Source organism: Leptodactylus fuscus, chromosome 2 (genome assembly GCF_031893055.1).
Source record: "Leptodactylus fuscus isolate aLepFus1 chromosome 2, aLepFus1.hap2, whole genome shotgun sequence".
Lineage (NCBI taxonomy): Eukaryota > Metazoa > Chordata > Amphibia > Anura > Leptodactylidae > Leptodactylus > Leptodactylus fuscus.
The window spans coordinates 283,408,429-283,432,087 of NC_134266.1; the positions used below are offsets into that span (position 1 = coordinate 283,408,429).

A 23,659-nucleotide genomic window follows, 5' to 3' on the forward strand; every position below is an offset into this window, starting at 1 on the left:
CTGGTCTTACTCACCAGATAGGTCTTTTCAATACCCCATTTTTTTAGGCACCTTATGCCATAGTCCAGATACTGGGGGAGGTAGTCACGAGTCGATCGACCCCTCTTAAGGCTGCCGCCTCGCACCCAGGATTCTGCAAAAGGCAATATCCAGTCCCTGATACTATTTACCCACAGGGAGCTGTTATCTGAGTCCAGGCAACCAAAATTTACTTTTAGAAACATGGAGTCAAAAAACACCCTTGGATTTAACATATCCAGCCCACCCTCTCTCCTCTGTAGGTAGGTTATCCCTCTTTTTACTGGGTTCAACCTGTTCCCCCACAAAAGTTGGAAGAACAGGCTAAAGAGCCTAGCGGAGAAAGATTCTGGCAAAGGAAAGACAACAGAGACGTACAAGAAGACAGGGACCAGGTAAGTCTTCAACATTTTAACCCTTTCTCTATAGGTCAGCCTCCAGTTCTTCCATCGCTGAACCTTTGCATTTCCGGATTCCAACTTTTCTTCCCAATTTAGTCTGCAATTATCATCCCTCCCGAATTTCACCCCAAGGATCTTAATATAGGAGGAGGCCTGGGCAAACTGCGGCAGATCAAATGTAGGACCAGTATGACCCGTCCAGAGAGCTTGACTCTTCTCAAGGTTGACAAGAGACCCGGAGGCCTCTGAGTAACTTCTGATGGCTGCAGACAACATCTCCACCTCACGAGGCTCAGATATCACCACAGTCACATCATCCGCGTAGGCAACAACTCTCAGGGGCAAGCAGTGGGGGACCGGCGCCCCCTGAAAATCACACTCCTGCAGTGACCTAAGAAACGGGTCTATGGCAAACACATACAGTAATGGACTCAGTGGGCAACCTTGTCTCACCCCTGCCTCAACCCTGAAAGCATCACCCTGCCAACCATTAATCAGAGGAAAGCTCTCCGCCTCACGGTACAAAGTTCTCAGCCAATCCACAAATTGTCCCGGAATACCGTACTTTGTCAAAGTCGCCCATAGATACTCATGGTCTACTCTGTCAAAGGCCTTAGCCTGGTCAAGACTCACAACATATCTCCCACACCTCAGAGCTTTACATCTCTCAAACATCTCCCTTATCGAGATAACTGCTCCAGAGATGTTCCGCCCTTTAACTGTGCCAAACTGTGAGCCTGCCAACAGTGCCGGGGACAAACAAACTAATCTAGAGAACAGAATTTTTGCAAGAATCTTCCTATCGACATTCAAGAGGGCAATCGGCCTCCAGTTCTTGATGTCACTAGGCTCTTTACCTTTAGACAGCAGGATCAGGGAGGACACTCTCATGGATGGAGGCATCAGGTGGTTTTCTAGACTAGTTTTGTATACATCCACGAGAATTGGTGCCAAGAGGTCTCGGAATTTCTTATAGAACTCAGCTGTAATCCCATCTGGACCTGGTGCCTTCTTCAGATGTAACTTATCTATGGCCTCTTTCACCTCCTCCACTGTTAACTCTGCTGTCAAAGGAGAAAAGTCCAAATCATTAGTATCAGGACCCGGAGTTGCCTCCAAGAATTGAGCCACCTTCTCTCTATCCAAAACCTTCTTCTGAAACAAGTCAGCATAGTAAGTTCTCACCACCCCCAGGATACCCTCCCGAGACTCCTGTAACACACCCTGGGAGTCAGTGAGACCTGTGACCGATTTATTTGCCACCCGCTCCCTGCAATTCTCAAAAGGATCCGGAGCCCCTAAGGACCCATAATCCCGTTCAAGAACCAGGGATGTATACCTGCGGTACGGATACTGACTGATCTCAGATTTCAGCCGGTCAATCTTCTGTTGGTTATCCCCGCCCGCCGAATAGAGTGACTCTAATTCTTTCCGCAGCCTGAGATACTGGCTATACTTACTCTTCCCCTTCTTAACTGACAGTCTCCTTAAGAGGGATCTGATCTCCTCCTTGACATCCTCCCACCAGTCTGCCATGTTGTCATAAAACACCACTCTCTCAAGCTGGTTCTGAAATAGAGAGTGGACACAACTCCGGACACAGTCATCGTCCAAGAGGCTGGAATTGAGCTTCCATAGGCCTCTCCCAATATCAGGGCGTTTTGTGGAGCCCAAGCAAAAATACAAAGCCAGATGGTCAGAATAAGGGACTGTCTTTTCACTTTTCTCACTAACATGCTCAGCGGGACTGACCAGAGCTAAGTCTATCCGACTGCATCTACCAGCGCAGGAGTAAGTGAATTTTGGTTTCCTACCACCCTCAGTAAACACATCAGACAGACCAGCCTGTGAAATAATTCTGCTTAAGACCTTGCAGTCCCTGGTGAGAGGCCTACCAGTAGGTCTGTCACTGGATGACATGGTGGCATTGAAGTCCCCTGCCATGACTACCGGAACAGATGTAAACAAGTACTGCTTGACTTCATCAAACAGACGTGCCCTTTCCATCACCGACTGCGGTGGACCATAGATATTAATGAGTCGGAGCCTTCTGCCTCGGATGGTAACTTCTAAAACCAGGCACCTCCCCATCAGAACCTCAGTGAATCTGTGTATGGTGACATCAGGGGTGTTAAACAGTATAGAAACCCCGGCATAAGGTTCCACAGCCAGAGACCAGAAGGACGGGCCAGATTTCCATTCTCTCTCTGCTTCTCGTATTAGTCCTAAAGTATTTAAACGGGTTTCTTGTAAGAAATAGACATCGGCATCAAGATATCTCAGATGTTCATACACTGCGTGTCTTGTCCTCCTTGCTCGGATGCTATTCACATTACTAGAGATAACTTTAAGATAGAAACCTGCCATCAGAACAACTAGGAATATGAGAAACAGAGAGATGGGCCCCATTGTCATAGATCAGAGTCAGAGGTGTCCTGGTGACCAGCTGTTTCCATGTCTGATTCGGACTGCCCCTCATCTCGGTGGGGTCTCCTCTTAGTGGGGGGATCGCCCTCTGGTTCATCCTCATACTCCGCCATCATTCGTGAGAGTTCTCTGTCTAGTTCTGCTTCTCCGTCTGACTCTGATAGGACACTAAATCTATTCCCCGTTGCAGTGACCTCGCCTGCACTACTTACTCTCATCTTTGTGGGCTTTTCTACCGTGGTCCACTCACCCTCAGGCTTACGGCTGGCTTTATCCTTCTTCCTCCTTTTATTATTGTTGGATGATCGGGCAGGAGAAGAGACGACCACTGAGGGTTGTACAACCTGCTCGACAACCTCCATGGTCGTCTCTATGGGACCTGACTCGGCCTGGTCTTGGGTGGTATCACCTGTATGTGGTTGAGGCTCCGCCTCCGTGACTACTGACCCTGACAATAGCGCCTCCTCCTCCTCCTGTATGTCATCAGCCGCTGCCAGCAAGTCCTCATCAGGGCTATCCTTACAGATGTTATGCCAGGCATCAGGACAATCTCTGTGGGGGTGACCGATCCGACCGCACAGGTTACACCTAATGCTTTGGCATGTGGCACTCACGTGGCCCATTTCATTACATAGGCTACACTTTACCATGGAGCATACACTGGCCACATGGCCGGCCTTCCCACACTTGAAGCACCGGCGAGGCTGACCCGCATAGAAGCAGATCCCTTTTTCTCGGCCTATAAAGAACGAATTGGGCAGATGTTGGGTTATGTTGTTCTGCTGACGCAACTTCACCAGGACCCTCCACCCACCGGTCCAGACCCCGTCTTCATCCCTGTTCTTAGTAAGATCGGACATGAGGTCACAATGCCTCCTGAGCCAGATGACAATATCCTGAGGGGGAACGGCTTCATTCCAAAATACAATTGTGACAGAGGCTGTATCTGGCCTAGAGATGGGGATGAAACTGAACTTATCCCAACCTTCCGTATCTCTCAACCTGGTGAGATTGGCCCAGAACCGGTCCAGATCAGACATCAGCTTAAAACTAACATCATACCCCTGGCGGTCAGGAAGGTTTATGACGGCCAGGATATCAGTCGGCACAAAGCCCATCTGGGTACATAGGAGCTCTCGGACCACAAACCTCCTATCCGGCAGATCCTCCTTGGCACCTCCGTGCCTAAACCTGACTACATTCCTCCTCCTGAAAGCCTGGCCTGTATAATTGGAGTTTGATGCAAAAGATGGAGCACCGCGGCTCCAGGCATTCCCTGAGGAGGTACGGCCGGATCCGCCATCTTGGCGTGTTTGTGGGCGCTGTGTGGGCTGCTGAGCACCTGTACCATGTGGTTCTGCTACTGTGCGAGTATCCAGAGGGGGAAAGTCCTGCACACTGGACTGTCCTGTGTCCGCCCCACCATCAACCTCTATGTCTGCAATATCACCAGACTCCAGAGACTGGACTGCAGAGGGGTCTGACGCCATAGATAGTGAAGGATCCCCCCCAGAAACACCTTCCCCTGCTGGGCCGTTATCACATACAGGAATATCCATAATATCAGGCACATTAGTCAGACAATCAGCGGCAGCAGAGTCCTGCACAGCAGAGTCCATATTAGTATTATAGTCAGCGGCAGCAGAGTCCTGCATAGCAGAGTCCATATTACCACTACAGTCAGCGGCAGCAGAGTCCTGCACAACAGAGTCCACAACCTGTAACCCCAAATATGTTACTCCCCCAGTACCTTCAGGTAAAAGTCCATAATCCTGCTGCAATGACTTGTCTCCTGGGACTTGTGGTGTCTGCACAGCTGCTACTTCATTACCATTAGGCAGGGGTCCATGACCTGGTTGCAAAGTGCTGGTTGCTGGGACTTGTGGTGCCTTGCTGAGAACTGCTGCAGGTTTTTGCTGTTGCTGAACACTGGTCGCTTTCCCGTACAAATTCCCTTCCTTAAAAGGGAAACTTGCTGGCTGCAGAACTGGTTTTACATGGGACTGCTGGCTGCCACCTTGAGAGGGTTCAGACCCAGCTTTAGCACAAGGTGATGGTGACTTCTGGTATTCCTGGAACCGCTGCTGGTTTCTGTATGATTCTCCCACCGGTCCCATTTGCTCCAGTACAGTCTCGGTCTCCCGTACGTTCTCGGTGAGCTCTTTCGCCAGTGCGCTCAGCTTCCTGTCCAGTAACACCAGTTTCTCAGGGCATGCAGACTTTTTTAGATTATACGCACATTCAATCTGTCTCTGCAGATATATTTTACTGGCCTTCAATGTCTCCAGTCGCTTGACCAGTGCTGGGATCTCGTCTGCCAGGCGCAGTTCTGGTGCTCGCTCAGTAGCTGTGACAGTCTGTGCATTGTTGGAAAGCTTTGCAGGTTGGTTACCCCCAGTATGGCTTCTGGTTGGTGTAGCCTGTGATTTCTGACATGCTACGGCTGTTGTCACTGCCATGGGCCCACAATGTCCAGACTGGGGACTATGTCCCAGTTTATTTCCAGTGACTGTACTGCTGGTACCTTGAAGCTTCCCCGCTGGTCTCCCTTTGATCTCCTCCACTGCCTTCACTACATTTTTGTAGTTACCGCTTCCAGATCTTGTCCGCTCAGACCGTACCAAAACAGACTGCTGCATGTTCTCCTGCATGGTCTGCTTCTCCAGGGATGTTCTCCTCTGTCTGCAGGAGGGTGGGGTGGACTGGACACCTGCAACCTGCAATGGAGTCTGCACAGGCTGCAAAGTTTGCTCCTTACATTCAACCATTTTGCTTGGTTGTTGCACCGTACTACTGCTTGCTTCCGTTACTTCTTCCTTTACAACTTTCTTCCCATCTTGGCTTGCTGCACTAGGACTGCTGACACACTGGACACGATTCCCATTACTGGGGACTTTAGGATTTCCATCCATTTTTTTAGTTGTCTGGGAATTGCTTCCCAGAGAAGGCCTTGGAGCCTGGGCCTTGGCAGGGGAACTTCCCCACCCAGGGCGGCCCCGCCCTGGGCTATCTCCAGACATCAGGAGCCTCAGGAGAGCTACAAAAACACGTCCTCACAGCTAGGAGGTAGTATTATAGTAGTTATATTATTGTACATAGGAGGTAGTATTATAGTACTTATATTCTTGTACATAGGAGGTAGTATTATAGTAGTTATATTCTTGTACATAGGAGCAGTATTATAGTAGTTATATTCTTGTACATAGGAGTAGTATTATAGTAGTTATATTCTTGTACATAGGAGGTAGTATTATAGTAGTTATATTCTTGTACATAGGAGGTAGTATTATAGTAGTTATATTCTTGTACATAGCAGTAGTATTATAGAAGTTATATTCTTGTACATAGGAGTAGTATTATAGTAGTTATATTCTTGTACATAGGAGGTAGTATTATAGTAGTTATATTCTTGTACATAGGAGCAGTATTATAGTAGTTATATTCTTGTACATAGGAGTAGTATTATAGTAGTTATATTCTTGTACATAGGAGGTAGTATTATAGTAGTTATATTCTTGTACATAGGAGGTAGTATTATAGTAGTTATATTCTTGTACATAGGAGCAGTATTATAGTAGTTATATTCTTGTACATAGGAGTAGTATTATAGTAGTTATATTCTTGTACATAGGAGCAGTATTATAGTAGTTATATTCTTGTATATAGGAGTAGTATTATAGTAGTTATATTCTTGTACATAGTAGTAGTATTATAGTAGTTATATTCTTGTACATAGGAGTAGTATTATAGTAGTTATATTCTTGTACATAGGAGTAGTATTATAGTAGTTATATTCTTGTACATAGGAGTAGTATTATAGTAGTTATATTCTTGTACATAGGAGGTAGTATTATAGTAGTTATATTCTTGTACATAGGAGGTAGTATTATAGTAGTTATATTCTTGTACATAGGAGGTAGTATTATAGTAGTTATATTCTTGTACATAGGAGTAGTATTATAGTAGTTATATTCTTGTACATAGGAGGTAGTATTATAGTAGTTATATTCTTGTGCATAGGAGCAGTATTATAGTAGTTATATTCTTGTACATAGGAGTAGTATTATAGTAGTTATATTCTTGTACATAGGAGGTAGTATTATAGTAGTTATATTCTTGTACATAGGAGTAGTATTATAGTAGTTATATTCTTGTACATAGGAGTAGTATTATAGTAGTTATATTCTTGTACATAGGAGTAGTATTATAGTAGTTATATTCTTGTACATAGGAGGTAGTATTATAGTAGTTATATTCTTGTACATAGGAGGTAGTATTATAGTAGTTATATTCTTGTACATAGAAGTAGTATTATAGTAGTTATATTCTTGTACATAGGAGGTAGTATTATAGTAGTTATATTCTTGTGCATAGGAGCAGTATTATAGTAGTTATATTCTTGTACATAGGAGCAGTATTATAGTAGTTATAATCTTGTACATAGGAGCAGTATTATAGTAGTAGTTATATTCTTGTGCATAGGAGCAGTATTATAGTAGTTATATTCTTGTACAGAGGAGCAGTATTATAGTAGTTATAATCTTGTACATAGGAGCAGTATTATAGTAGTTATATTCTTGTGCATAGGAGCAGTATTATAGTAGTTATATTCTTGTACATAGGAGTAGTATTATAGTAGTTATATTCTTGTACATAGGAGCAGTATTATAGTAGTTATATTCTTGTACATAGGAGTAGTATTATAGTAGTTATATTCTTGTACATAGGAGTAGTATTATAGTAGTTATATTCTTGTACATAGGAGTATTATTATAGTAGTTATATTCTTGTACATAGGAGGTAGTATTATAGTAGTTATATTCTTGTACATAGGAGGTAGTATTATAGTAGTTATATTCTTGTACATAGGAGTAGTATTATAGTAGTTATATTCTTGTACATAGGAGTAGTATTATAGTAGTTATATTCTTGTACATAGGAGTAGTATTATAGTAGTTATATTCTTGTACATAGGAGGTAGTATTATAGTAGTTATATTCTTGTACATAGGAGTAGTATTATAGTAGTTATATTCTTGTACATAGGAGTAGTAATATAGTAGTTATATTCTTGTACATAGGAGTAGTATTATAGTAGTTATATTCTTGTACATAGGAGGTAGTATTGTAGTAGTTATATTCTTGTACATAGGAGTAGTATTATAGTAGTTATATTCTTGTACATAGGAGGTAGTATTATAGTAGTTATATTCTTGTACATAGGAGGTAGTATTATAGTAGTTATATTCTTGTACATAGGAGTAGTATTACAGTAGTTATATTCTTGTACATAGGAGTAGTATTATAGTAGTTATATTCTTGTACATAGGAGTAGTATTATAGTAGTTATATTCTTGTACATAGGAGGTAGTATTATAGTAGTTATATTCTTGTACATAGGAGCAGTATTATAGTAGTTATATTCTTGTACATAGGAGCAGTATTATAGTAGTTATATTCTTGTACATAGGAGGTAGTATTATAGTAGTTATATTCTTGTACATAGGAGGTAGTATTATAGTAGTTATATTCTTGTACATAGTAGTAGTATTATAGTAGTTATATTCTTGTACATAGGAGGTAGTATTATAGTAGTCATATTCTTGTACATAGGAGTAGTATTATAGTAGTTATATTCTTGTACATAGGAGTAGTATTATAGTAGTTATATTCTTGTACATAGGAGTAGTATTATACTAGTTATATTCTTGTAGATAGGAGATAGTATTATAGTAGTTATATTCTTGTACATAGGAGGTAGTATTATAGTAGTTATATTCTTGTACATAGGAGTAGTATTATAGTAGTTATATTCTTGTACATAGGAGTAGTAATATAGTAGTTATATTCTTGTACATAGGAGTAGTATTATAGTAGTTATATTCTTGTACATAGGAGGTAGTATTGTAGTAGTTATATTCTTGTACATAGGAGTAGTATTATAGTAGTTATATTCTTGTACATAGGAGGTAGTATTATAGTAGTTATATTCTTGTACATAGGAGGTAGTATTATAGTAGTTATATTCTTGTACATAGGAGTAGTATTACAGTAGTTATATTCTTGTACATAGGAGTAGTATTATAGTAGTTATATTCTTGTACATAGGAGTAGTATTATAGTAGTTATATTCTTGTACATAGGAGGTAGTATTATAGTAGTTATATTCTTGTACATAGGAGCAGTATTATAGTAGTTATATTCTTGTACATAGGAGCAGTATTATAGTAGTTATATTCTTGTACATAGGAGGTAGTATTATAGTAGTTATATTCTTGTACATAGGAGGTAGTATTATAGTAGTTATATTCTTGTACATAGTAGTAGTATTATAGTAGTTATATTCTTGTACATAGGAGGTAGTATTATAGTAGTCATATTCTTGTACATAGGAGTAGTATTATAGTAGTTATATTCTTGTACATAGGAGTAGTATTATAGTAGTTATATTCTTGTACATAGGAGTAGTATTATACTAGTTATATTCTTGTAGATAGGAGATAGTATTATAGTAGTTATATTCTTGTACATAGGAGGTAGTATTATAGTAGTTATATTCTTGTACATAGGAGGTAGTATTATAGTAGTTATATTCTTGTACATAGGAGGTAGTATTATAGTAGTTATATTCTTGAATATAGGAGTAGTATTATAGTAGTTATATTCTTGTATATAGGAGCAGTATTATAGTAGTTATATTCTTGTACATAGGAGTAGTATTATAGTAGTTATATTCTTGTACATAGGAGTAGTATTATAGTAGTTATATTCTTGTATATAGGAGCAGTATTATAGTAGTTATATTCTTGTACATAGGAGTAGTATTATAGTAGTTATATTCTTGTACATAGGAGCAGTATTATAGTAGTTATAATCTTGTACATAGGAGCAGTATTATAGTAGTTATATTCTTGTGCATAGGAGCAGTATTATAGTAGTTATATTCTTGTACATAGGAGTAGTATTATAGTAGTTATATTCTTGTACATAGGAGTAGTATTATAGTAGTTATATTCTTGTACATAGGAGTAGTATTATAGTAGTTATATTCTTGTACATAGGAGTAGTATTATAGTAGTTATATTCTTGTACATAGGAGTAGTATTATAGTAGTTATATTCTTGTACATAGGAGTAGTATTATAGTAGTTATATTCTTGTACATAGGAGTAGTATTATAGTAGTTATATTCTTGTACATAGGAGTAGTATTATAGTAGTTATATTCTTGTACATAGGAGGTAGTATTATAGTAGTTATATTCTTGTACATAGGAGGTAGTATTATAGTAGTTATATTCTTGTACATAGGAGTAGTATTATAGTAGTTATATTCTTGTACATAGGAGGTAGTATTATAGTAGTTATATTCTTGTACATAGGAGGTAGTATTATAGTAGTTATAATCTTGTACATAGGAGCAGTATTATAGTAGTAGTTATATTCTTGTACATAGGAGTAGTATTATAGTAGTTATATTCTTGTACATAGGAGTAGTATTATAGCAGTTATATTCTTGTACATAGGAGTAGTATTATAGTAGTTATATTCTTGTACATAGGAGGTAGTATTATAGTAGTTATATTCTTGTACATAGGAGCAGTATTATAGTAGTTATAATCTTGTACATAGGAGCAGTATTATAGTAGTAGTTATATTCTTGTGCATAGGAGCAGTATTATAGTAGTTATATTCTTGTACATAGGAGCAGTATTATAGTAGTTATAATCTTGTACATAGGAGCAGTATTATAGTAGTTATATTCTTGTGCATAGGAGCAGTATTATAGTAGTTATATTCTTGTACATAGGAGGTAGTATTATAGTAGTTATATTCTTGTACATAGGAGTAGTATTATAGTAGTTATATTCTTGTACATAGGAGTAGTATTATAGTAGTTATTTTCTTGTACATAGGAGGTAGTATTATAGTAGTTATATTCTTGTACATAGGAGTAGTATTATAGTAGTTATATTCTTGTACATAGGAGGTAGTATTATAGTAGTTATATTCTTGTACATAGGAGGTAGTATTATAGTAGTTATATTCTTGTACATAGGAGTAGTATTATAGTAGTTATATTCTTGTACATAGGAGGTAGTATTATAGTAGTTATATTCTTGTACATAGGAGGTAGTATTATAGTAGTTATATTCTTGTACATAGAAGTAGTATTATAGTAGTTATATTCTTGTACATAGGAGGTAGTATTATAGTAGTTATATTCTTGTGCATAGGAGCAGTATTATAGTAGTTATATTCTTGTACATAGGAGCAGTATTATAGTAGTTATAATCTTGTACATAGGAGCAGTATTATAGTAGTAGTTATATTCTTGTGCATAGGAGCAGTATTATAGTAGTTATATTCTTGTACGTAGGAGCAGTATTATAGTAGTTATAATCTTGTACATAGGAGCAGTATTATAGTAGTTATATTCTTGTGCATAGGAGCAGTATTATAGTAGTTATATTCTTGTACATAGGAGTAGTATTATAGTAGTTATATTCTTGTACATAGGAGCAGTATTATAGTAGTTATATTCTTGTACATAGGAGTAGTATTATAGTAGTTATATTCTTGTACATAGGAGTAGTATTATAGTAGTTATATTCTTGTACATAGGAGTATTATTATAGTAGTTATATTCTTGTACATAGGAGGTAGTATTATAGTAGTTATATTCTTGTACATAGGAGGTAGTATTATAGTAGTTATATTCTTGTACATAGGAGTAGTATTATAGTAGTTATATTCTTGTACATAGGAGTAGTATTATAGTAGTTATATTCTTGTACATAGGAGTAGTATTATAGTAGTTATATTCTTGTACATAGGAGGTAGTATTATAGTAGTTATATTCTTGTACATAGGAGTAGTATTATAGTAGTTATATTCTTGTACATAGGAGTAGTAATATAGTAGTTATATTCTTGTACATAGGAGTAGTATTATAGTAGTTATATTCTTGTACATAGGAGGTAGTATTATAGTAGTTATATTCTTGTACATAGGAGTAGTATTATAGTAGTTATATTCTTGTACATAGGAGGTAGTATTATAGTAGTTATATTCTTGTACATAGGAGGTAGTATTATAGTAGTTATATTCTTGTACATAGGAGGTAGTATTATAGTAGTTATATTCTTGTACATAGGAGTAGTATTATAGTAGTTATATTCTTGTACATAGGAGTAGTATTACAGTAGTTATATTCTTGTACATAGGAGTAGTATTATAGTAGTTATATTCTTGTACATAGGAGGTAGTATTATAGTAGTTATATTCTTGTACATAGGAGCAGTATTATAGTAGTTATATTCTTGTACATAGTAGTAGTATTATAGTAGTTATATTCTTGTACATAGGAGTAGTATTATAGTAGTTATATTCTTGTACATAGGAGTAGTATTATAGTAGTTATATTCTTGTACATAGGAGTAGTATTATAGTAGTTATATTCTTGTACATAGGAGTAGTATTATACTAGTTATATTCTTGTAGATAGGAGGTAGTATTATAGTAGTTATATTCTTGTACATAGGAGGTAGTATTATAGTAGTTATATTCTTGTACATAGGAGGTAGTATTATAGTAGTTATATTCTTGTACATAGGAGGTAGTATTATAGTAGTTATATTCTTGTACATAGTAGTAGTATTATAGTAGTTATATTCTTGTACATAGGAGGTAGTATTATAGTAGTTATATTCTTGTACATAGGAGGTAGTATTATAGTAGTTATATTCTTGTACATAGGAGTAGTATTATAGTAGTTATATTCTTGTACATAGGAGGTAGTATTATAGTAGTTATATTCTTGTACATAGGAGGTAGTATTATAGTAGTTATATTCTTGAATATAGGAGTAGTATTATAGTAGTTATATTCTTGTATATAGGAGCAGTATTATAGTAGTTATATTCTTGTACATAGGAGTAGTATTATAGTAGTTATATTCTTGTACATAGGAGTAGTATTATAGTAGTTATATTCTTGTATATAGGAGCAGTATTATAGTAGTTATATTCTTGTACATAGGAGCAGTATTATAGTAGTTATATTCTTGTACATAGGAGGTAGTATTATAGTAGTTATATTCTTGTACATAGTAGTAGTATTATAGTAGTTATATTCTTGTACATAGGAGTAGTATTATAGTAGTTATATTCTTGTACATAGGAGTAGTATTATAGTAGTTATATTCTTGTACATAGGAGTAGTATTATAGTAGTTATATTCTTGTACATAGGAGTAGTATTATAGTACTTATATTCTTGTACATAGGAGTAGTATTATAGTAGTTATATTCTTGTACATAGGAGGTAGTATTATAGTAGTTATATTCTTGTACATAGGAGGTAGTATTATAGTAGTTATATTCTTGTACATAGGAGGTAGTATTATAGTAGTTATATTCTTGTACATAGGAGTAGTATTATAGTAGTTATATTCTTGTACATAGGAGGTAGTATTATAGTAGTTATATTCTTGTACATAGGAGTAGTATTATAGTAGTTATATTCTTGTACATAGGAGGTAGTATTATAGTAGTTATATTCTTGTACATAGGAGCAGTATTATAGTAGTAGTTATATTCTTGTGCATAGGAGCAGTATTATAGTAGTTATATTCTTGTACATAGGAGCAGTATTATAGTAGTTATAATCTTGTACATAGGAGCAGTATTATAGTAGTTATATTCTTGTGCATAGGAGCAGTATTATAGTAGTTATATTCTTGTACATAGGAGTAGTATTATAGTAGTTATATTCTTGTACATAGGAGTAGTATTATAGTAGTTATATTCTTGTACATAGGAGTATTATTATAGAAGTTATATTCTTGCATATAGGAGGTAGTATTATAGTAGTTATATTCTTGTACATAGGAGGTAGTATTATAGTAGTTATATTCTTGTACATAGGAGGTAGTATTATAGTAGTTATATTCTTGTACATAGGAGTAGTATTATAGTAGTTATATTCTTGTACATAGGAGTAGTATTATAGTAGTTATATTCTTGTACATAGGAGTAGTATTATAGTAGTTATATTCTTGTACATAGGAGGTAGTATTATAGTAGTTATATTCTTGTACATAGGAGTAGTATTATAGTAGTTATATTCTTGTACATAGGAGTAGTATTATAGTAGTTATTTTCTTGTACATAGGAGGTAGTATTATAGTAGTTATATTCTTGTACATAGGAGTAGTATTATAGTAGTTATATTCTTGTACATAGGAGTAGTATTATAGTAGTTATATTCTTGTACATAGGAGTAGTATTATAGTAGTTATATTCTTGTACATAGGAGTAGTATTATAGTAGTTATATTCTTGTACATAGGAGTAGTATTATAGTAGTTATATTCTTGTACATAGGAGTAGTATTATAGTAGTTATATTCTTGTACATAGGAGGTAGTATTATAGTAGTTATATTCTTGTACATAGGAGGTAGTATTATAGTAGTTATATTCTTGTACATAGGAGGTAGTATTATAGTAGTTATATTCTTGTACATAGGAGTAGTATTATAGTAGTTATATTCTTGTACATAGGAGGTAGTATTATAGTAGTTATATTCTTGTACATAGGAGTAGTATTATAGTAGTTATATTCTTGTACATAGAAGTAGTATTATAGTAGTTATTTTCTTGTACATAGGAGCAGTATTATAGTAGTTATATTCTTGTACATAGGAGGTAGTATTATAGTAGTTATATTCTTGTACATAGGAGTAGTATTATAGTAGTTATATTCTTGTACATAGGAGTAGTATTATAGTAGTTATATTCTTGTACATAGGAGGTAGTATTCTAGTAGTTATATTCTTGTACATAGAAGTAGTATTATAGTAGTTATATTCTTGTACATAGGAGTAGTATTATAGTAGTTATATTCTTGTACATAGGAGTAGTATTATAGTAGTTATATTCTTGTACATAGGAGGTAGTATTATAGTAGTTATATTCTTGTACATAGGAGTAGTATTATAGTAGTTATATTCTTGTACATAGGAGTAGTATTATAGTAGTTATATTCTTGTACATAGGAGTAGTATTATAGTAGTTATATTCTTGTACATAGGAGTAGTATTATAGTAGTTATATTCTTGTACATAGGAGTAGTATTATAGTAGTTATATTCTTGTACATAGGAGGTAGTATTATAGTAGTTATATTCTTGTACATAGGAGTAGTATTATAGTAGTTATATTCTTGTACATAGGAGGTAGTATTATAGTAGTTATATTCTTGTACATAGGAGTAGTATTATAGTAGTTATATTCTTGTACATAGGAGGTAGTATTATAGTAGTTATATTCTTGTACATAGGAGTAGTATTATAGTAGTTATATTCTTGTACATAGGAGTAGTATTATAGTAGTTATATTCTTGTACATAGGAGTAGTATTATAGTAGTTATATTCTTGTACATAGGAGGTAATTTTTATTAGTAAAAACAAAACAAAAATACATTACATTCCAACAGAATTAGTAATTAATAATAATAATATAACATAAATCAGACATGTCTGTCAGATAACACAAATGAGAATCACTTTAACTTAAGTCTCCATTGCTGGCAGGAAAAAAAAAGGGGAAAAAATAAATCCGTAAATAAATGAACAGACTTATTTGCAGTGTTATCAGAGTATTCAGCAATCGATATATACATTTCTCCACAATTTTACATTATCGGGCTTTTTTCTGACCTCCAGAGACTTTATCCACCTCAGTTCAGACACGATGTATCTCACAGCGGCCATATGATGGAAGGGCTCTTTGTGTAGGGACACCTGGGTCCTCGTATGCCAGTGATAATATTTGATGACAGTAATAATAATATACAGGGTCTCCCGGTTAATGTCACCTATATTACTGGGGATGCCATATACAATCTCCGGGTATTTGAGAGACTGTAATTGGGGAATTTTCAGCCTCCGGGATATTTCCTGCCAGATCTTTCGCCCTCCCCCGCACTCTGATATAAAATGTGCCATGGTCTCCTCCTGCTGACAACCCAATGGACATGCCCGATCTGACACACTGAGATGTTTTAAGTTGCCTCTTACAAAAAGTTTCCCATGCAAAGATAGCCAGGCGATGTCAAAGAACTTTGCAGGGAGCCTCAGACCAGTGAGGAGCCTCAGACTATCCTGCAGGGTTATAGATGTGCAGTCCCTCAATGCTGGCTGGAGACAATAGAAGGTCTTACATACCCTGGTGTACAGATCTCTCCTGGTCTTACTCACCAGATAGGTCTTTTCAATTCCCCATTTTTTCAGGCACCTTATGCCATAGTCCAGATACTGGGGGAGGTAGTCACGAGTCGATCGACCCCTCTTAAGGCTGCCGCCTCGCACCCAGGATTCTGCAAAAGGCAATATCCAGTCCCTGATACTATTTACCCACAGGGAGCTGTTATCTGAGTCCAGGCAACCAAAATTTACTTTTAGAAACATGGAGTCAAAAAACACCCTTGGATTTAACATATCCAGCCCACCCTCTCTCCTCTGTAGGTAGGTTATCCCTCTTTTTACTGGGTTCAACCTGTTCCCCCACAAAAGTTGGAAGAACAGGCTAAAGAGCCTAGCGGAGAAAGATTCTGGCAAAGGAAAGACAACAGAGACGTACAAGAAGACAGGGACCAGGTAAGTCTTCAACATTTTAACCCTTTCTCTATAGGTCAGCCTCCAGTTCTTCCATCGCTGAACCTTTGCATTTCCGGATTCCAACTTTTCTTCCCAATTTAGTCTGCAATTATCATCCCTCCCGAATTTCACCCCAAGGATCTTAATATAGGAGGAGGCCTGGGCAAACTGCGGCAGATCAAATGTAGGATCAGTATGACCCGTCCAGAGAGCTTGACTCTTCTCAAGGTTGACAAGAGACCCGGAGGCCTCTGAGTAACTTCTGATGGCCGCAGACAACATCTCCACCTCACGAGGCTCAGATATCACCACAGTCACATCATCCGCGTAGGCAACGACTCTCAGGGGCAAGCAGTGGGGGACCGGCGCCCCCTGAAAATCACACTCCTGCAGTGACCTGAGAAACGGGTCTATGGCAAACACATACAGTAATGGACTCAGTGGGCAACCTTGTCTCACCCCTGCCTCAACCCTGAAAGTATCACCCTGCCAACCATTAATCAGAGGAAAGCTCTCCGCCTCACGGTACAAAGTTCTCAGCCAATCCACAAATTGTCCCGGAATACCGTACTTTGTCAAAGTCGCCCATAGATACTCATGGTCTACTCTGTCAAAGGCCTTAGCCTGGTCAAGACTCACAACATATCTCCCACACCTCAGAGCTTTACATCTCTCAAACATCTCCCTTATCGAGATAACTGCTCCAGAGATGTTCCGCCCTTTAACTGTGCCAAACTGAGAGCCTGCCAACAGTGCCGAGGACAAACAAACTAATCTAGAGAACAGAATTTTTGCAAGAATCTTCCTATCGACATTCAAGAGGGCAATCGGCCTCCAGTTCTTGATGTCACTAGGCTCTTTACCTTTAGACAGCAGGATCAGGGAGGACACTCTCATGGATGGAGGCATCAGGTGGTTTTCTAGACTAGTTTTGAAGACATCCACGAGAATTGGTGCCAAGAGGTCTCGTAATTTCCTATAGAACTCAGCTGTAATCCCATCTGGACCTGGTGCCTTCTTCAGATGTAACTTATCTATGGCCTCTTTCACCTCCTCCACTGTTAACTCTGCTGTCAAAGGAGAAAAGTCCAAATCATTAGTATCAGGACCCGGAGTTGCCTCCAAGAATTGAGCCACCTTCTCTCTATCCAAAACCTTCTTCTGAAACAAGTCAGCATAGTAAGTTCTCACCACCCCCAGGATACCCTCCCGAGACTCCTGTAACACACCCTGGGAGTCAGTGAGACCTGTGACCGATTTATTTGCCACCCGCTCCCTGCAATTCTCAAAAGGATCCGGAGCCCCTAAGGACCCATAATCCCGTTCAAGAACCAGGGATGTATACCTGCGGTACTGATACTGACTGATCTCAGATTTCAGCCGGTCAATCTTCTGTTGGTCATCCCCGCCCGCCGAATAGAGTGACTCCAATTCTTTCCGCAGCCTGAGATACTGGCTATACTTACTCTTCCCCTTCTTAACTGACAGTCTCCTTAAGAGGGATCTGATCTCCTCCTTGACATCCTCCCACCAGTCAGCCATGTTATCATAAAACACCACTCTCTCAAGCTGGTTCTGAAATAGAGAGTGGACACAACTCCGGACACAGTCATCGTCCAAGAGGCTGGAATTCAGCTTCCATAGGCCTCTCCCAATATCAGGGCGTTTTGTGGAGCCCAAGCAAAAATACAAAGCCAGATGGTCAGAATAAGGGACTGTCTTTTCACTTTTCTCACTAACATACTCAGCGGGACTGACCAGAGCTAAGTCTATCCGACTGCATCTACCAGCGCAGGAGTAAGTGAATTTGGGTTTCCTACCACCCTCAGTAAACACATCAGACAGACCAGCCTGTGAAATAATTCTTCTTAAGACCTTGCAGTCCCTGGTGAGAGGCCTACCAGTAGGTCTGTCACTGGATGACATGGTGGCATTGAAGTCCCCTGCCATGACTACCGGAACAGATGTAAACAAGTACGGCTTGACTTCATCAAACAGATGTGCCCTTTCAATCACTGACTGCGGTGGACCATAGATATTAATGAGTCGGAGCCTTCTGCCTCGGATGGTAACTTCTAAAACCAGGCACCTCCCCATCAGAACCTCAGTTAGTCTGTGTATGGTGACATCAGGGGTGTTAAACAGTATAGAAACCCCGGCATAAGGTTCCACAGCCAGAGACCAGAAGGACGGGCCAGATTTCCATTCTCTCTCTGCTTCTCGTATTAGTCCTAAAGTATTTAAACGGGTTTCTTGTAAGAAATAGACATCGGCATCAAGATATCTCAGATGTTCATACACTGCGTGTCTTGTCCTCCTTGCTCGGATGCTATTCACATTACTAGAGATAACTTTAAGATAGAAACCTGCCATCAGAACAACTAGGAATATGAGAAACAGAGAGATGGGCCCCATTGTCATAGGTCAGAGTCAGAGGTGTCCTGGTGACCAGCTGTTTCCATGTCTGATTCGGACTGCCCCTCATCTCGGTGGGGTCTCCTCTTATTGGGAGGATCGCCCTCTGGCTCCTCCTCATACTCCGCCATCATTCGTGAGAGTTCTCTGTCTAGTTCTGCTTCTCCGTCTGACTCTGATAGGACACTAAATCTATTCCCCGTTGCAGTGACCTCGCCTGCACTACTTACTCTCATCTTTGTAGGCTTTTCTACCGTGGTCCACTCACCCTCAGGCTTACGGCTGGCTTTATCCTTCTTCCTCCTTTTATTATTGTTGGATGATCGGGCAGGAGAAGAGACGACCACTGAGGGTTGTACAACCTGCTCGACAACCTCCATGGTCGTCTCAATGGGACCTGACTCGGCCTGGTCTTGGGTGGTATCACCTGTATGTGGTTGAGGCTCCGCCTCCATGACTACTGACCCTGACAATAGCGCCTCCTCCTCCTCCTGTATGTCATCAGCCGCTGCCAGCAAGTCCTCATCAGGGCTATCCTTACAGATGTTATGCCAGGCATCAGGACAATCTCTGTGGGGGTGACCGATCCTACCGCACAGGTTACACCTAATGTTTTGGCATGTGGCACTCACGTGGCCCATTTCATTACATAGGCTACACTTTACCATGGAGCATACACTGGCCACATGGCCGGCCTTCCCACACTTGAAGCACCGGCGAGGCTGACCCGCATAGAAGCAGATCCCTTTTTCTCGGCCTATAAAGAACGAATTGGGCAGATGTTGGGTTATGTTGTTCTGCTGACGCAACTTCACCAGGACCCTCCACCCACCGGTCCAGACCCCGTCTTCATCCCTGTTCTTAGTAAGATCAGACATGAGGTCACAATGCCTCCTGAGCCAGATGACTATGTCCTGAGGGGGAACGGCTTCATTCCAAAATACAATTGTGACAGAGGCTGTATCTGGCCTAGAGATGGGGATGAAACTGAACTTATCCCAACCTTCCGTATCTCTCAACCTGGTGAGATTGGCCCAGAACCGGTCCAGATCAGACATCAGCTTAAAACTAACATCATACCCCTGGCGGTCAGGAAGGTTTATGACGGCCAGGATATCAGTCGGCACAAAGCCCATCTGGGTACATAGGAGCTCTCGGACCACAAACCTCCTATCCGGCAGATCCTCCTTGGCACCTCCGTGCCTAAACCTGACTACATTCCTCCTCCTGAAAGCCTGGCCTGTATAATTGGAGTTTGATGCAAAAGATGGAGCACCGCGGCTCCAGGCATTCCCTGAGGAGGTACGGCCAGATCCGCCATCTTGGCGTGTTTGTGGGCGCTGTGTGGGCTGCTGAGCACCTGTACCATGTGGTTCTGCTACTGTGCGAGTATCTAGAGGGGGAAAGTCCTGCACACTGGACTGTCCTGTGTCCGCCCCACCATCAACCTCTATGTCTGCAATATCACCAGACTCCAGAGACTGGACTGCAGAGGGGTCTGACGCCATAGATCGTGAAGGATCCCCCCCAGAAACACCTTCCCCTGCTGGGCCGTTATCACATACAGGAATATCCATAATATCAGGCACATTAGTCAGACAATCCGCGGCAGCAGAGTCCTGCATAGCAGAGTCCACATTAGTATTATAGTCAGCGGCAGCAGAGTCCTGCATAGCAGAGTCCATATTACCACTACAGTCAGCGGCAGCAGAGTCCTGCACAGCAGAGTCCAGACTGTCCCACACACTTACAACCTGTAACCCCGAATATGTTACTCCCCCAGTACCTTCAGGTAAGAGTCCATAGTCCTGCTGCAATGACTTGTCTCCTGGGACTTGTGGTGTCTGCACAGCTGCTACTTCATTACCATTAGGCAGGGGTCCATGACCTGGTTGCAAAGTGCTGGTTGCTGGGACTTGTGGTGCCTTGCTGAGAATTGCTGCAGGTTTTTGCTGTTGCTGAACACTGGTCGCTTTCCCGTACAAATTCCCTTCCTTAAAAGGGAAACTTGCTGGCTGCAGAACTGGTTTTACATGGGACTGCTGGCTGCCACCTTGAGAGGGTTCAGACCCAGCTTTAGCACAAGGTGATGGTGACTTCTGGTATTCCTGGAACCGCTGCTGGTTTCTGTACGATTCTCCCACCGGTCCCCATTTGCTCCAGTACAGTCTCGGTCGTCTCCGTACGTTCTCGGCGAGCTCTTTCGCCAGTGCGCTCAGCTTCCTGTCCAGTAACACCAGTTTCTCAGGGCATGCAGACTTTTTTAGATTATACGCACATTCAATCTGTCTCTGCAGATATATTTTACTGGCCTTCAATGTCTCCAGTCGCTTGACCAGTGCTGGTATCTCATCTGCCAGGCGCAGTTCTGGTGCTCGCTCAGTAGCTGTGACAGTCTGTGCATTGTTGGAAAGCTTTGCAGGTTGGTTACCCCCAGTATGGCTTCTGGTTGGTGTAGCCTGTGATTTCTGACATGCTACGGCTGTTGTCACTGCCATGGGCCCACAATGTCCAGACTGGGGACTATGTCCCAGTTTATTTCCAGTGACTGTACTGCTGGTACCTTGAAGCTTCCCCGCTGGTCTCCCTTTGAATCTCCTCCACTGCCTTCACTACATTTTTGTAGTTACCGCTTCCAGATCTTGTCCGCTCAGACCGTACCAAAACAGACTGCTGCATGTTCTCCTGCATGGTCTGCTTCTCCAGGGATGTTCTCCTCTGTCTGCAGGAGGGTGGGGTGGACTGGACACCTGCAACCTGCAATGGAGTCTGCACAGGCTGCAAAGTTTGCTCCTTACATTCAACCATTTTGCTTGGTTGTTGCACCGTACTACTGCTTGCTTCCGTTACTTCTTCCTTTACAACTTTCTTCCCATCTTGGCTTGCTGCACTAGGACTGCTGACACACTGGACACGATTCCCATTACTGGGGACTTTAGGATTTCCATCCATTTTTTTAGTTGTCTGGGAATTGCTTCCCAGAGAAGGCCTTGGAGCCTGGGCCTTGGCAGGGGAACTTCCCCACCCAGGGCGGCCCCGCCCTGGGCTATCTCCAGACATCAGGAGCCTCAGGAGAGCTACAAAAAACACGTCCTCACAGCTAGGAGGTAGTATTATAGTACTTATATTCTTGTACATAGGAGTAGTATTATAGTAGTTATATTCTTGTACATAGGAGTAGTATTATAGTAGTTATATTCTTGTACATAGGAGGTAGTATTATAGTAGTTATATTCTTGTACATAGGAGCAGTATTATAGTAGTTATATTCTTGTACATAGTAGTAGTATTATAGTAGTTATATTCTTGTACATAGGAGTAGTATTATAGTAGTTATATTCTTGTACATAGGAGTAGTATTATAGTAGTTATATTCTTGTACATAGGAGTAGTATTATAGTAGTTATATTCTTGTACATAGGAGTAGTATTATACTAGTTATATTCTTGTACATAGGAGTAGTATTATAGTAGTTATATTCTTGTACATAGGAGGTAGTATTATAGTAGTTATATTCTTGTACATAGGAGCAGTATTATAGTAGTTATATTCTTGTACATAGTAGTAGTATTATAGTAGTTATATTCTTGTACATAGGAGTAGTATTATAGTAGTTATATTCTTGTACATAGGAGTAGTATTATAGTAGTTATATTCTTGTACATAGGAGTAGTATTATAGTAGTTATATTCTTGTACATAGGAGTAGTATTATACTAGTTATATTCTTGTAGATAGGAGGTAGTATTATAGTAGTTATATTCTTGTACATAGGAGGTAGTATTATAGTAGTTATATTCTTGTACATAGGAGGTAGTATTATAGTAGTTATATTCTTGTACATAGGAGGTAGTATTATAGTAGTTATATTCTTGTACATAGTAGTAGTATTATAGTAGTTATATTTCTTGTACATAGGAGGTAGTATTATAGTAGTTATAATTCTTGTACATAGGAGTAGTATTATAGTAGTTATATTCTTGTACATAGGAGTAGTATTATAGTAGTTATATTCTTGTACATAGGAGTAGTATTATACTAGTTATATTCTTGTAGATAGGAGGTAGTATTATAGTAGTTATATTCTTGTACATAGGAGGTAGTATTATAGTAGTTATATTCTTGTACATAGGAGGTAGTATTATAGTAGTTATATTCTTGAATATAGGAGTAGTATTATAGTAGTTATATTCTTGTATATAGGAGCAGTATTATAGTAGTTATATTCTTGTACATAGGAGTAGTATTATAGTAGTTATATTCTTGTACATAGGAGTAGTATTATAGTAGTTATATTCTTGTACATAGGAGTAGTATTATAGTAGTTATATTCTTGTATATAGGAGGTAGTATTATAGTAGTTATATTCTTGTACATAGGAGGTAGTATTATAGTAGTTATATTCTTGAATATAGGAGTAGTATTATAGTAGTTATATTCTTGTATATAGGAGCAGTATTATAGTAGTTATATTCTTGTACATAGGAGTAGTATTATAGTAGTTATATTCTTGTACATAGGAGTAGTATTATAGTAGTTATATTCTTGTATATAGGAGCAGTATTATAGTAGTTATATTCTTGTACATAGGAGCAGTATTATAGTAGTTATATTCTTGTACATAGGAGGTAGTATTATAGTAGTTATATTCTTGTACATAGGAGGTAGTATTATAGTAGTTATATTCTTGTACATAGGAGGTAGTATTATAGTAGTTATATTCTTGTACATAGGAGTAGTATTA

At 39.0% G+C, this 23,659-nt stretch overlaps 1 protein-coding gene across 1 annotated transcript in view; it reads left to right on the plus strand.

Moving 5' to 3' along the window:
• The window catches only part of LOC142194235 (short transient receptor potential channel 2-like), a 247,375-nt gene that overhangs the window by 33,929 nt on the left and 189,787 nt on the right, over nucleotides 1-23,659 (plus strand).